The 14725-nt window shown below is 35.4% G+C and overlaps 1 long non-coding RNA gene across 19 annotated transcripts in view; it reads left to right on the top strand.

The window, feature by feature from the left end:
• The window catches only part of LOC132663585 (uncharacterized), a 553467-nt gene that overhangs the window by 464597 nt on the left and 74145 nt on the right, over positions 1–14725 (top strand). Inside the window, exon 13 of one of the 19 annotated variants that reach the window (XR_013551827.2) lies at positions 435–640. The exons of the other annotated variants lie outside the window; for them this stretch is intronic. This is a non-coding gene — a long non-coding RNA (uncharacterized LOC132663585). Of the gene's footprint in view, positions 1–434; positions 641–14725 lie in introns of those variants that run through there. 19 annotated transcript variants of the gene reach the window in all.

The following is a 14725-nucleotide window of genomic DNA, read 5'->3' as shown; positions in this document are numbered from 1 at the left end:
TCTCATTGTGGTTTTCACATGTATTTTCCCCATTGCTAATGCTGTTGAGAATTTTCATGCATCTGCTAGCTATTTGTATATTTTCTTTGAAGAAATGTGTAGTTACATGCTTTGCCCATTTTTAATTATATTATTTGTCTTTTTATTAAATTGTAATATAGTCTTCTGTATAGTTTAGATAAAAGTTCTGCATAAAATATGTAATTTATACATATTTTCACCCTTTCTTTTAATTATTTTGATAATTTCCTTTATAGTTCCATTTACAGTAGCATCAAGAAAAATAAAATACTTAGTAGTAAATTTAGCAAAGGGAGTATAAAATGTATACTCTGATAATTGTGTTTGAAAATTAAACGGAATAACATCACATATTCATGGGTTGGATTTCTTGATATTGTTAAGATGGTAACCTTCCCCAAAATGATTTACAGATTCTACACAATCTCTATCAGAATCCCAACTGGCTAGTTGTTGAAATTGACAAGCTGATTCTAAAATTCATCTGGAATTCCAAAGGATCTAGAATAGCCCAAACAATTTTGAAAAACAACAACAGAAACAACAACAACAAAATTGGAGGACTCGTACTTCATGATTTCAAACCTTTACGTAATAAAACAGTAGTCAATGCATTGTGGTACTGGTATTGTGATACACATATAGATCAGTGAAACAAAATTAAGAGTCTAAAGAAAATCTCATATATTTGTTGTCAACTGATTATTGGCAGAGGTGTCAAGACCATTAAATGAGAGAAAATAACCTTTTCTTTTTTTCTTTAAATGTTTTATTTTGAAAGAGAGAGAGAGAATACAAGCAGAGATGGAGAGAGAGAATTTCAAGCAGGCTCCATGCTCAGTGCAGGGCCCCATATAGGGCTCGATCCCACAACTATGAGATCATGACCTGAGCCAAAATCAAGAGTCAGACACTTAACCTACTGAGCCACCCAGGTGCCCCAAAATAACCTTTGCAACAGTGGTACTGGAATAACTGGATAGTCACATGTAAAAGAATGAAATTAGACACTTACTTCATACCATATAAAAATTAACTCAAAAATGACTCAAAGATCTAAAGGTAAGAGATAAAATTATAGAACTCTTTGAAGAAAACAGGGATAAATTATCATGATCTTGGATTTGTCAACAAATTCTTAGATATGACACCAAAATCATAAGTAGCAACAAGAAGAACAAAGAGATAAATTGGACTTCGTCAAAAATCCTAATCTTTTTTTTATTTTATATTTTTATTTTATATTTTTTTTATTTTATTTTATTTTTTTAGAGAGAAAGAGAGCACGAGCAGGGAAGAGTGGCAGAGGGAGCGAGAGTGAGAATCTCAAGCAGGCTCCATGTTCAAGTGGAGGAGCCCAATGCAGGGCTCCATCCCATGACCCTGGGATCATGACCTGAGCCAAAATGAAGAGTCAGATGTTCAACCAATTGAGCCACCAGGTGGCCTCAAAAGTTCTAATCTTTTTAAAAAGAAAATCTGATGAAGCCGTTCTCTAGCTCAATATTTTTCAGTAGATCCCTATTGCCTTGAGATTAGAGCCCAAACTCCTAAGCATATAATATTTGCTTCTTCATTTAAAAATGCCATCTACAGGTGCTTGGGTGGCTCAGTCTGTTAAGCATCCAACTTTGGCTCAAGTTATGGTCTCACGGTTCATGACTTGGAGCCCCATGTCAGGCTCTGAGCTGTCAGTTCAGAGCCTGTGCTGACAGCTCTGAGCCTGGAGCCTGCTTCAGATTCTGTGTCTCCCTTTCTCTCTGCCCTCCCCCGCTCACGCTCTCTCTCTCTCTCTCAAAAAAATAATAAACATTAAAAAAATACTTTTAATTATTTAATTAATTCTAAAGAATTAAATATATTTTAATGTAAAATAATATCTAACTACATATCTGTTTACATATTGATATCTATTTAGCATGCCTGGGTAGTTGTGTGGGCATGTTTTAAATTGTCATTTACTTATTTGTATACATATTTATGAAAATATTTATTACTTATAAAGTTTACTTATATATTAAATCACAGAAGTTCATGTCATCTCTAAAATATGTAAATAAACATAATAATAGATACATAACCATTTTTATTCCTCAAAGGCTTACCTTATCCTGCTTGCTGCATTGATTAGATGTTAGTTTTCAGACTGAGTCTTTTTGAGAGCTGTATTTCATACTTGACATTCCACTTCCATAAAGTACCTGACTCAGGAAATAGTTGGTATTTTCCATAGGGAGCTCAAACACAGAGAAAAGGTGTGAGCATACTCCTGGGATTGTCACTGAAGTAAGAACTCTGAATCTGTAAATCTACCTCCCTCTCACCTAACCCCTAATAGATCAAACCAATAACAACATGAGAAGGAGAGGCAAGGGGAGGACCATCTGTGGTTTGACAGTGGTTTCACTATATTATTATGTACTTATAAAATGCTTGACTATTTTACTTATTCATATTTTTAGGATTACTATATACCAGCAGTGTAATTATCACCCTGTATTATATATATATATATATATATATATATATATATATATATATACACATCCGTCTTCTCTCTTAGGGTTCACAGTCTAGTGAAAGAAGAAACAGACAAGAAAATAAGCAACTATAATAGAGTTTGATAAGAACCATAGTAAAACAAGAAGTATATGCTTTCAGAAGATGTGGGGGATATCTACTTGGGTTGTAAAGGGAGTGAAGAAATTGTGTCCTGATGGAACATACATCTGAGGAAACATCTGCATTGGTTCAGAGTTGGCAGGCAAAAAAGAGGGATGGTTGGTGTTGGAGGATGTTATAAGCAATGCCCAGATCTTCCTTTTGGGACTTTTCCTACTGCTAACTGGATAGCTTTCAGCTGTCAGGCCTTTCTGGACTTTTCCTTTGGAAGTCTGTACTTGCCAAAGGTCACATCATATTCCTAAGGGCAACCTGCCTCCATTGACTGGCCTCTGCAAGAACATAAAGGTCTGGTCCACTCTCACAAATAAGTGACAACTCTGAGGAGCCTTCCTAGCTTCAGAGCTCCCTATGGAGTCAGTTGAAGCCTTTGATGAGACTATATCACAACCCAACTTTCTAATCAACTCATTTCTGTTTCCTTTCCTTCCCTTCCTTCCCATGCCACAGCTCTTGATCCTAAGAGAAATCCCTAAGAAAGTCTCTGTACTTTATGTCTCACAAATCTGCTTCCTGGGGAGCCCAAATTTCATCAATTGGTACCAGGAGTTTTGTGGGAACACAGACACTAAGATGAGATGCAGAAGCTGTACCACATATCAGTTAGTTGGCAGTGATAACGCCATCATTGAGTGGAACATGAATATATTCCATTCACACATGAATATGGATATCCCTGGCACAAGGTAGATTTTTAATAGTTAAAATTTTTTATCAGTAGTGAATTGGAAAGAGTATACCAGTTGTTTCAGTTACGTACTGCTATATAATAAATGACTCCAAAATTAAGTGTACTAAAACAGAATTTTGTGGATTTCCTATGCTTACCTGGATACAGTGGGGCTTCCATGCTCTTGTCCTGTGGTGTTGACCAGTGCTACAGGCATCTAGAAGTTCAGTTTGGCTAGATGTCTAAGATGGTTTGCTCACCTGGCTTGCAGTTGATGCTGTTAGCTGAGAGCTCAGATTGGGCTATGGAGAAGTGTACCGATATGTGGTCTCTGTGTGTGGTTTGAGTTTCTCATGATATGTAGTCTAGGGTCAGAGAGGATGTAGCCTAAGAGCAAGTGTTCCAAAGACCCTGGCAGAAGGTAGAAAGCTTCTTATAGCCTGAGTTTAGAATCTATACAGCATGACTTCTACTGTACTCTATTGGTCAAAAACAAGTCATGGGGCTAATCCAGATTCAAGCAAAGAGGACAATGCAAAGATGTGAATACTTGGAGATGTGTTTCACTGGGAGGAGGGAGCATCTTTGGTGTCTATTTACCATACCGGGGGCAATATATCAATTATTTGAGAAATCTTTGTGTGTATAGGTGGATGTGCGTGTCTGTGTGTGTGTGTGCATGTGTGTGTATATGTAGAGGGAAGGATAATTATAAGGACGGTTTAATTGGGTGACTTGCTAAGCATGATTTATATTTTGGAAAAATATATAAAAAGCAGACAGTATTTAATTAGTAATATGAATATGAAAGTCATAGGGCCTGCTTTGTAGTATGTAAAAAGGCTTTCATTCCAGGCAGAGGAAAGAAAAATCATACGATATTTTATCCTAAGGACATAAAGATATACGGACTAAAGGATACGTGGGCCCATTTAAAACCCAGATGAATTCTGGAAAATAATACCGGAATGTAAACTCAACTTTGACTACTATAAACTCAGCTTTATACCGTAACTTGACACCATTACTACAGCAGATTTGCATGGCCTCAGGAACATGGTATGGCCTTTGATCAGATATTAACTCTCTCACTCACTGTCATAATGTAGTCTGAAGAGACCTGGACTGTCGGAAGACATGACACTGGTGCCTATGTTGATAACATGCTAATTATCAACAAGCAACCAGTATGTTGGGGGCATCATTAAAATGCATATGCTCTAGAAGGTGGGAAGTAAATTCGATGAGGTTTAAGTGGTTCAACATATTAGCTAAATATATAGGTACCCATCAGTCTGAGATATTTCATGACATCCTATCCAATGTAAGGACAAATCATTGCATGTCACAATTCCTTCCATGCAGAAGGAAGCCCAATGTGCAGTGGGCCTCTTTGGGTCACAGAGGCAGATGATCTACCTCTGAGGTTTATAATACCTCCCATATACTGAGTGACTTGAAGAGCTGCTATCTTTGACTAGGGACAAGAGCAGGAAAGTATTCTGTAGCATTTCAGGTTGCAGTTCAAGAGGCTTTATATTTGGGCCATATGATCAAGAAAATGTAACATTGGTAGTATTTGTGGTGAGAAAAGATGCTGTATGGAGTTATGGCAAGCCCTAACGGGAGAACCACCACGCACACTTTTAGGATTTTGGTGCAAGACTTTACCATTGGCAGTGGAGAATCAACATACTTTGAAAAATAGTTCTCACATTGATAATGGGTTCTGGTAAATATGGATGACCTGACTATGAGTCATCAGGTGCATGAATCACAAGTGCCCATCATAAAATGGGTTCTGTCATACTCATCAGGCGATAAGATCTGGCAAGCCTAGCAACAATTCATAATGAAATGGAAGCTGTGTGTTCACAAATGGGCATGAAAAAGGGTAGGGACCACAAGTAAGCTGAACAGTTAATGATTCAGACTCTGATATTATCCTCCTCTTGTACCTACACCTCTCCTTAGATCACACCTATGTGTAACCCCATAGGAGGTCCCTTGTGCCCAGCTGACTGAGAAAGACAAAAACCAAATTTGGTTCATGGATGAGTTGGCTTGGCTGGGGCAGAGCCCTGTATTTCACCCTACTAACATTTTAAGTTATCTCTAGTAAAAGAGGCCTATGAGGATTTTATGTGAAGAAATATCTAAGGAAGAAAAGGGGTGGACTTCAGTAGAATATTGGATGAATCAATAGATCCTATCTTCCAGATTTATGGATTGACTGGGAGTTCTTTTAGCTGACAGCCATTAGTCATTATTCCTCTAAAGAAATTTCCCTCATTTAGAGAGAGAGTCCACGTCCAACATCATGTTCCTTTCCCTGGTATAGCATTCACTCAGTGACTGAGCTATGTGGGAGTATAAAGGCCTATTCCCCTCTTTACAGTGGGGGACAACTTGAAAGGGCCACCCTAGTTTTAGAATTCCCCATGGGTTAGCGGAGACCTTTGTAGAAATTGAATAGGAACCTGGGTTCTGCTACCTAATTTTGTCCCTTCCCTTCCCTTCCCTTCCCTTCCCTTCCCTTCCCTTCCCTTCCCCATCCTCCTTTACCCTTCCCTTTCCCAGGTATTCATCCTGAGAGAACTCTTTAGTAAGTTTTATGCACACTAACCTTCATCTTAGAGTCAGGGAAACCCATCTACAATAGCTTAAGTTCAAGCAAGAGGGAACACTTTGAAGTCATGCTTGAGCAAGATGCATTCATTTTTTTCTAGAGTCAAAAAGGTGACTTAGTAGGAAAAGATGAAATTAGAGAAGTAGCCAAAGGCCTTGAAGGCCATTTTCATACTTTGGCTCTATGCTAAGTATAATATGTAGCAATTGAAATGTTTTAAATGAGAGAAAGGGAAATCGGACTCATATTTTAGAAAAATGACTGAAAGCATAGTGGGGAAAAAAGTAAGACTGGACACAGGTGTTGTAGTTAGGAGACTTTCATAGTATTATGTAACAGAAAGGAGAAATCCACTTCCTGAGCTAGAGAATTGACATGGAGGAGGGGGGCACTTGATGGATTTGAGTTACTTAAGAGATAGAATTGGGTGATGTTCTGTTTCCTTGCTTGAATGGCTGGGTAGATAATATTCTATTCACAGTTATGGAGAATACAGAAGAAGAAGCAGATATGTGGGAGAAAAGCAATGAGTTTAGTTTAGCTATGGTGGGTTTGGGACATTCAATTGAAGATGTACAAAAAGTAGTTGGATATGCAATCTATAATACAGGGCAGAACTCTAGGTTAAATATGTGTTTCAGTGTATACCAACGGTGAGGCTAGAGGAACAGATGGGAGAATAAGTAGAGATAGGAATAGAGGGTATAAGACAACCCTTGAGGAGTAGAAGATTGAAATAATTTGCAAAATAAAAGGGCTTTCAGAGAGGTATGGTGAGTAAGTGGTAAAATGTAGTAGGTACAATGTAGGAAGCCCTGGAAAGAAAACAGGTCAGAAAACAGAAGGAAAAGCAGGAGAAGGAGGAGGAGTGGGAAGGACAAAATGGCTCTACTGAGTATTTAAGCAAGTCAAATACTGAAAAGTACATGTTGAGTTTAGCAACAAAGAGAGGGATTTGTTCTTATGTATTAATATTCTGAAGCAATGTGATATTATTTTGATAGCAGTTGTTCTCAATGACCTTCAAGTTCCCTTCAAGCCCTCAAACTCTATGAAATTGTTTGAGTTGTGTGCAGTCATCTCAGCAAAGAGCTCAGACTAAGAAATCAATAAATTGGATTCAAACAAATATTCTCAGGATATATCTGGATGGTCAATAGCCAGAGCAACATGTAGCTCTAGGAAATCGGCAATTTGAGGCTAAACAGTTATCTATAGTCTTTTTTTTTTTTTTTTTTTTTTTTTGCTCATGCCATTAATGCAAGTTCCAAAAATAAAGTTTAGGCCTAAAATCCATAACAAAACTAATATATTTACTTTGGGAACACTTGCAATGCTGCTAAATTTTTTTATTTACTAAGTAATTAATGTTTGCTGACCTTTGAGAAGAGTTGGAAAAACATTGTATTAGGCAAATTATAATATTGTGTAAATAAGACTGGACTCAAACTGAGATGCCATGGGCAATGGGAAAAAGAAGTTGAAAGTGTCCACAAATAAAAATTTAGCACAGAGGATTAATTTAGAAGAAGCGTATGTTTGTCATTACATGAGCTAATTTGTTGCTTAATTTATTAGAATTTCTACTTGATTACATTGTACACCTTTGCTAAGTTCTTAGTTAAAATGTTCTGTCTATGAAATGTTCTCATAATAAATATCCAAGCCCTCAGCTGTGCTATTGTATTGAGAATAGATCAATAAGTTTGTTATATTTTAAGCACTTATTTGCTTTTAAAAGTCAGATTTCTCAGTTCCATATTATGTATTGAGTTGCATTGGTTCTCTTTCCTAGATATTATCATTTCCATTCTTTCTCCTATTTTCCTTGTATGATACAGTTAGAAAAAAATAATCTTAAAATGTAGAAAAATTGATATTGACATGAAATACATGTTTAACATAAAAAGTATAGGAATCACATATCTGTGATATCAATAAGAGATCTAAAAAGTTGAACTCAGATGTATTTCAGTAGATAGTGCTATACCAACTCACCAATTTTCAAATATCCTATTTTTCCTACCATCACTAGAGAAACTTTGTACAGTAGCATGCATAGAAAGACATTATTTTGTATTTCTTTAGTGCTTTGAAGATCTTCAGTACTCTATAAACCTTCTGTAATGAATTAGAAATTTCAGAACAGTCTTTTGAAGTGTTAAAATCTACTAAGAGCAAAATTAAAACAATGCAGTAAAATTTCAGTTATCCAGAACATGTAGGGATTGAATTATTCAATGTAGCTCTTTCTTCTGAAAGTTTTCTTTCTCTAGGCACCAAACATTTTAATTTCAATCGTGTTGGTTTAAATTTTTTACTATAATGAAATATTAACTTTCTCAGGGGGTTAAATAATTCAGTTTTATTTTGATAAAAATAAATGCTAGTACATAGGTTAGAAAATTCAAATAGCATCTCAAATTTTATGATAAAAAGTAGACACTTATCTCCAAACCCAGACATAACTACCTATAAATATTTGGGCTATCTTTTCTGGCATTTATCTCCATCTATGTAAATATCATGGCTGTACTATTATTTCTTGATTTATGAAGTTTGTATTTATTGTGCAAGAGTATAATTTATCCCATTTATATCACCATCCTCATAAACTCCTATTTCCCCATTCTCTCAATATAGTTATCTGATAATTTGATAAATCAATATTTATTGTTAAAACCTTATTAAGATTACATAAATATGACTCATAACAGAGTCATGCAGCATATACCAGAATTACATTTCCTTTCTTGATCAAATGTTTTATCTTCAGTTAGTCATTGTTTCATATTTTCCTTACTTAGTGGTCTATCAATTCAGCCCAAGCTTTCAAAACTTCTTAATATGACCAAATCTATTGTCATAATTTATTATTTCTGGTTGTTTTTTTTTTTTTTTACTTTTTAGCAAAGTTATTGAGGTACAATTTAAATACAATAAACTTTACAATTGAAAGCATCAAAATTGCTAGATTTTGACATATGTGTATACTTATGAAATAATGAAGAAAATGAGCATGAAGAATGAAGGATAAAAATAGATGCAGAAAAAGCATTTGGCAACATTTCAATATCCTTGTATAACAAAAATTCTAACAAATTAGGTACAGAAGGAATGTAACTCAACATAATAAAGGCTATATATGACAAGCCCACAGCCAACTGAGTGATAAAAAGCCGAAAGCCTTTCTACTAAAGTAGGAATATAAGACAGTGATGCCCATTCTTAACATTTCTAATCAATATAGTATTAGAAATCTTGTCTAGCACAATTAGGCAAGAAAAAGAAATATAGGTAGCCAAATTGGAAAAGAAGAAGTTCAACTACTTGCATGATGACATGATCTTTTAGAAATAAATTCCTAAATTCCACATGGGTAAATCAGTATGGCTTGCATAAAGATATTAACAACCAAATTATAGGGAATGGGTGATGGTGTGAAGGAGGGATGAACTATTAAATGTTTGGAAGAGTAACTAAAAGATTCATACTAAATTGCCTATTAAGGCTATGGAGTGCTTGAAGACTTTTTGATAAGACTTTGTATATCCACATTGGATTTTAGGAATTGAACTAGTGCTGAACATTGCTCTGAAAACAGAGCACAGAGGAATTTGAAGTCGAGTATGACAGATAACTTTAACAAGGAGAATTGATGATGGACACAGAGTGAGGGAACAAAACCTTATAATGTCACTAGGCTTCTTCTTTTAGGAATTGACGAACTGATTCTAAAGTTGATACAGATCCTAGAATATCAGAAGGAATCTTGAAAAGGAAAAATGAAGTTGAAGAACCCACACTATTTGATTTCAGGTCTTCTGACATCTACAGTAATCAAGATAGGGTGTAATTTGAATTAGTATTAACAAGTAGATCAGTGGAACAGAATAAAGAATCCAGAAATAGACTGACATTTGAGTTTCAATCAAAGATTCGAAGACATTAAATGCATAAATGGATATCTTTTGAATAAATGATGTTGCCACAACAGAGTGTCCATTTGGGAAAAAATGAATCTAAAACAGTGCCTAAGATCATACCAAAATTAATTTGAGATGGCTCATAGATCTAAATGGAAAAGCTTCAAATATAAAACTTCTGATAGAAAATATAGGTGAATATCTTTGGGAATAGAGATAAAGTTTTCTTGGACAGGATAGAGAAAGCAGTAACATAAGGGAAAAAAATGATAAATTAGGCTTCATCAAAATTTCAAGTACTTGTCAAAAGATATCATTAAGATAACAAATTAGAAATCTACAGACTGGGAAAAAATATGTCCAACACAGATATGTGACAAAGGACTTGTACTCAGGATATAAAAAGAACTTCTACAACTCAAATAAAAAGGTAAACAATCCAATTAAATGCAAGGTAAACAATCCAATTAAATGCCTGCAAAATATTTTAGCAGATGCTTTACAAAAGAAGATACACAAATTAGCACGTGGAAAAGTGTTCAACATCACAGTGAGATACCATTGGACACCCAGCAGACCTCACTGAATGACACTCTCAAGATTTACACATTCCTTTGTAGGTAGGAGGAACCTCAAAGTAAAATAACTGTGACTAAATATTGAACTCTAGGTAATAGTGTGCACCCTGAGGTTTTAGCAAGCAGCATAGTAAGAGCTCCAACTTACTTATACATATATCAAATAATAAAATGTGATGAAACAAGCTTGGTAAGATGTTAACTGTGAAATTTAGGTGGTAGGTGTAAAATTCTTTCACTTTGCTCTATATTAGCCTATTTTTATAGTAAAATGGAATATTATCTCAGATTGAATTGATTTAATGCAGGAATGACTGAAAAGCACCAATGAGGATACATTTGTGGATATATCTGCTACCTAAGTAGGAACTTCTTAAAACAATAATAATGTGTTGTGGGTTTTCTAGTGTATGGAGAATTATAATTTTTGAGAAGAGTATAGAAGGAAGAAGGGAGATAAATGGAGTTAAGGTGAATTGAAGATGACACGAATCTGGAATATAGGTTTTAATTGCCAAGGTAAAGAATGTGTAAAAAATGGAAGGGAAAACAAAATAATAAAAAGGTTGATTGCTTAGGAAAAAGTTAAGAAGGGAAAAGAAGGGAAAAAAGATGCAGATGAGAGAAAAAAACAAATACAATTGTAGATATAAGTTCATATATATTAGTAATTATGGTAAATGTAAAGAGATCAATACTATAATTAAAAGACAAATATTGTTAGATTGGACTGAACAGCAAAATCCAACTATATGCTGCTTATAAGAGATTCACCTTGCATAACCAAGATACATAAAATTTGAAAGCAAGAGAATACTAAAAAGATATACCTTATATACACTAACCAAAAAGAGTTGGTGAAGCTATAATATTAGTCAAAGTAAACCTTAATGAAGAGATAACAGTAAAAACAAAAACAGGCATGTATGTCATAATATTGAATGAATTTGTCAGGAAGAAATAATAAGAATAAATTATATGCATCTAATATCAGTATCAATATACAAAGCAAAGTCTGACAAAAATACGAGGCGAAATAGATAAATCCACAATAGATTTCTAACACAACCCTCATAACTGATAGGACAAGCAAACAAAAACAAAATCATTAAAGACAAAAGATTTGAATTTAGGATTACCGGCAAACTTTAAGTCCTATATAAGTACATCAGCTAAGAATGTTTAATAGTAGCTCTATCAACAAAGCTAAGATGTGCTACTGAGAATCAGAATTTTCTCCAATTGTGAGGTTCCCTTGTTTATGCAATTTCTTTATCAAAGACCCTAGATTTACAAATAACTATGCTAATATGTTCTCAAAGAGATCTATTGAATATTTCACAATAGTCTTCTGCAGAGGACAATATTAGGCTCCATTTTAAGCCATATTTTAGTCTGTAGCCATTCACAGTCAAGTACCTTGATGGTAATTTTCCATCAATAGAATTTCAGTGTAACACAAACTGCAGGTATAATGGCAACTAACTTCTATAATGAGGCTTCTTCTCCATGCTGTGAGGCAAGGCTCCTTTTCCATGCTGGTTTGGGCACAAAGCTTATTATAATTTCCCCAGTCTTACCTACTAGTATCTCCCAAAGTAACGTCATCACTTCTAAATGTAATAAGATTAAAAATATAGTAGCAACCTCTATGTGGCAGGTACTATGCCAGTGAGCACCAGAGAGATAAATAATCTCTAATAGCCATTCCGAATTTTAAAGGTGTGTACAGCTTTTAGCAAAGTATTCCTAATTGACTCACAGTAAAAGTATATTGATTGAATACACTCCTACTCATTAAAGGATACTTTATAAATGTAGTTGAATAAAATGGTATTGGACAAAATCAAGAATGCAGGCACTGTATTTACTGTTTACAAAGATGCATGTGTATGCCTTAGCAGAAGATCTCACTTTGGCCCAGACATGAAAGTTCCTGAAGCCCTAGGAGGCAAATTGCAAAGTGAAGGTCCCCTGTGCCATTTTTCTTGATTTATCCCTTTCTTTATTCAACAAATATTTATTTATTGTGCATTATGTATCAAGGACCAGTGTATCAGTGACTAAGACTGACAACACTCTAGCCCTCTAGCTTTTGTCAAGTTCACATGTTAGCTTAGGAGACAAATATTTTTTTTAAAAAAGCTCTCTCAACTTAAAACAAGATTAATTACTTAATTGTGATTGTGATAAGGGCTATAAAGGAGTATAGGGTTGTATAGGATCTTATAGGTACAGATCCCAACCTAGCACTGGTGGTAGTGGTAGGGAGTGTGGAGTATGTGTCACAGAGTGTTTCTTGAAGACCGTATGTCTGAACCACGCCCTGATCACAACTTAGATGAAGTAGAAGGGGATGGCCATGTACCCTAGATTGAGAGAACCACCCTCGTGCCCAAAGACTTATCCCTTCCTTAACAAATACAGTTGTACTTCTTAAATGAAACCGAGTGTTGTTAGTAGAGTGAAATGGTGGAATAGAAAAAACTGTATCCAGATCAGGCAAAGCTTTTAGGAAAGGTTAACCATTTTTCTTCTTTATCCCCAAAGAACAGAAAACCTCCAAAGGAAGGTAAGCAAGGGAGTGAAAGAATTTTTAAAAGATCATTCTAGATGGACTCAGGGCAGGAGTATATGCAGGGAGGCCATTGGGACACACTGACTACAGAGCAGGAAAAACTCCCTAATGCCCTGGCTAGTATGGTCAATGGGGACATAGAGAAACCTGGTTTCATTCGAGGAGTATTTAGGATGTAGAACAGAAAAAAACAAAAACAAAAACTGGTGCTTGATTGGCTATGAGCAGTGGGAAGATGGAGAAGTCATGGCTGGTCTATGGTTTCTCTAACTGCGTGGTGGTGGTACTCTTCTTTGAGATTCTGAATAGTGGAAGGACAGCAGGCTGCAGGAGGAAGATGATGATGTTCGTTGTGAGCTGCCTTTGGGACTTCTAAGGAGTGATGTAGGCAGTTCCATACTTCATCTAAAATTCAGAAGAAAGATGTGGACAGGAAATAAGAAATTGTTGGATAGTCAGATGGCATTGCCTAGGGTGTAAATATGGAACTAAAGCAAGTTTGGTTTTGAACCTCGAGGAACTCTTACTTAAAGACCACACAGAGAGGCTGAGCAGGTAGACAGAGTGAAAGTGACATTTGTAGGAGAGAACCTATGGGTATGATGTCTTCTAAGGCAAGGGGAGAGTGTTTTAAGAATACAGAGTGATAAATGCTATTCCTCAGAATGAAGTCTTCTCATTATATATTTGAAGAAGGTTTGCTTAGTGTTCTCTTTGAAATGCTAATGTTACCTGACTCTGCTTAGAGTGATGGTCTACTTACTGCAGGTGATAGGAAATAAAATCCTTGAGAACTGATGACTTTATATTGCTAAGAGTGCATGGTGCCAGATCTATTCTAGAATAACATTTATCTCTTGAATGGTATAATTTAGGATGTCTTCATTTAATTCACTGCTAATGTTGTATTAGAAGTTAATATGACTTGTCAGTGCATTATTGTATTCACATTGAAAAGAATTCTTTCTGACATTAAGTATGAGCATCTGAAAGTCTGAATGTGTTTGAAATCATGTATAAATACAAGTATTACATGATCAGTTACTTATACAGGAAATTCTCATTCACTCCCCCATTCAGCAAACATTTCTTAATTGCCTAATATATGCCACCAGTTATTCAATGCTGGGGAGGTAAAAAAATGATCTTGAAACACATTTCTTGTAAACCATCAGACTATTGGGGAAACTACACGTGTGGTGGGGAGGAAAGGTTGAAGCTGACAAGATAGGTCAGAGCTGGATTGTGAAGGACTTTCAGTACAGAGCGTAAAATCACAGTTTAGGGTAACCAAGTAATTAATGAGGAAAATTTCTCCTTTATAGACAATTTCTAGCTAATAAGTCAAGAAGAAATGGTAAAATATCACCATTTTGCTTGTAATACCTCATTGATCTTGCTAACGGCTGGTAACATAAAAAAGAGATGAGTCATTCTTAGGTACCTCTTGACACAAGTATCTGAGGCAACCTATGGGATTTTCTTGCCTAAAATATAGAATCCAAAACACATCACACCACTAGATCTGACCACCAATTTATAGGAAATGCATAGCAAACAAACAAACATGTGAAATAATATCCTGGAAATGTAATCAAAAAACCTAGACAGAACAGACACCCCATTTTCTTCAACAACTAC

The sequence above is a fragment of the Panthera onca genome, chromosome D4 (genome assembly GCF_046562875.1).
Source record: "Panthera onca isolate mPanOnc1 chromosome D4, mPanOnc1 haplotype 2, whole genome shotgun sequence".
Classification (NCBI taxonomy): Eukaryota; Metazoa; Chordata; class Mammalia; order Carnivora; family Felidae; genus Panthera; species Panthera onca.
Note: the sequence above shows the minus strand (reverse complement) of the source record. Positions and strands in the feature narration are given on the sequence as shown.